General features: G+C 38.3%; 1 pseudogene; it reads left to right on the top strand.

Moving 5' to 3' along the window:
- The first annotated feature begins 248 nt into the window (after nucleotides 1-248).
- On the top strand, nucleotides 249-569 carry LOC149198880 (protein SUPPRESSOR OF PHYA-105 1 pseudogene; annotated as a pseudogene).
- The last annotated feature ends 1,318 nt before the right edge of the window (nucleotides 570-1,887 follow it).

The following is a 1,887-nucleotide window of genomic DNA, read 5'->3' as shown; positions in this document are numbered from 1 at the left end:
CCTCATCAAACGGAATATCAGATAGAAGTTCAATTGCAGATTCTGTCAGTGTTGTTAGTGGCCAAGCAGAGATAAGTTCTCAGTGTCTGGATAGCAGCAGTATTGAGTCATTCAAGAAGAGATCCTTATTAAATAAATATTGAGTGGTCAAGGGTGGAATTACAGATATGTTGAGGCTGGAAAAGGTAATAAGATTGCTTACCTACAGCAGAAGGGATTCCCGGAAGTGGCTCTTCACTTTGTTAAAGATGAGAAACAGAGGAACGCTGGAATTTAGCAATAGAGAGAGTGAAATTTCTGCATCTACAGATAACACACTCAAGTTGTGGGATTTTACAAAAGCCAATCCTTCTGGGTTATCCAATAATGCTTATACTCTGACCTATACTGGTCATACCAATGAGAAGATTGTTGTGGGGTTTTCTGTCATGGATGGATATATTGCATGTGGTTCAAAGATCAATTCTGTTTTTGCCTACTACAAATCTCTGCCTATGCCTATGGGATCACATAGATTTGGATTTGAAGACCCTATATCTAGTCAAGGAATGGAAGATAATAGTGGTTAGTTTGTTTCAAGTGTATGCTGGAGAAGGAAATCAAAAATAATGGTGACTGCAAATTCCACTGGCAATATTCAGTTGATAAGGATTTTGGGTTGAAGTTATGTTTTTGAAATTACACAGCAGTTTCGTAGCGCGCTACGAAACTGCTGTAGGTTTTGTTTTTGAACGCAGACATACAGTTTAATGATGAGATCAGCAAATTTTTGAAGGAAATGCCTCAAGAACATAAGGGAGACCATAAAAGACTCTCCTAGCTATTCAGAGAATGACAGATGTGCATTTTGGAAAAGGTGAAATATTTTGTTTCTAGCTCAAGTCTCGTTAAAGGTACTTTATGACCGAATTGTTAGGGTTCCTGTTAAGGTTATCGGAGATTTTTGTTTGTACACTTGTTCAGCTCACAAGGCTTCCAGCTCATTGGAGAGTATGGTGATATGCGTTGTTTATGAAGAATTAGAGAGCAGGGGACATGTTCTTTAAGTGATGAAGAATGATGGGAGACAGGGACCGTAAAAACAGAGCACTTCTCTTGGTTAATTAATGAGCCATCTGCGCAACTAGAATCCAAAGTCAGCTCGTTCAGTGTATTCTCCTCCAAGATACCTCAACCAAAACAGATAGAGGACATGTGTCAAGAGTCAGAAAAGCATCATGCTACGAGGAGGACAGATTTTGAGTTTTGAGTAAATTAAGACCATTTGTAATTACAGTTCAGCAATCATGTAATTAATGAATTAGTTATACAGTAGATAAGGATAGTTAATAGCAACCTTCGATGCTCCCCTCATGCTGGAGGAGGAAGCTCGAGGTGGTTAAGCATGTATTCCTATATATGGATCAAACTTGGATGTAATAGGGGTTGGATACTTTGATAGAGAACAAGTCTATTTTGGTTTATGTAAAGCATGTTTCAGGAATACCAATGACTATTGTTTTTGCCTCAGGATTCTCAATAGATCCCATTGTTCAAATGTATGGTGGCTTGTTATTTTAGTGTTCTTTTACAGTTCTGTTATTGCATAATCACTCAGAACTCATGCCCACATGCTCTGACTTCCTGTATGTTATGGCAGACTATATTTTATGTTAGTTATGTTTGAGCATAGATGTAAAGAGCCCTGACTTCCATGAAAAATAGTATTTTGGTTTGCTGAGATGTGTGAGACTCCATAAGCCCAATGGGAATCAATCTGATATCTGTCCAACCAGCTTATTTTCATGTGTTTGTTAAAGAGTTAGCCATCTTTCCTTGTTAGTGATCAACATTCATAATCTGTGAGAGAGCCCTCTCAGACTAAGGAGGCTAAGCCTTAGTCCAAAG

The sequence above is a fragment of the Pinus tabuliformis genome, chromosome 2_1 (assembly GCF_031772625.1).
Source record: "Pinus tabuliformis cultivar Carrire ecotype Pingquan chromosome 2_1, CPIR1, whole genome shotgun sequence".
Classification (NCBI taxonomy): Eukaryota; Viridiplantae; Streptophyta; class Pinopsida; order Pinales; family Pinaceae; genus Pinus; species Pinus tabuliformis.
The sequence above is the reverse complement of the archived record's forward strand: the minus strand, read 5'-3'. Positions and strand labels throughout refer to the sequence as shown.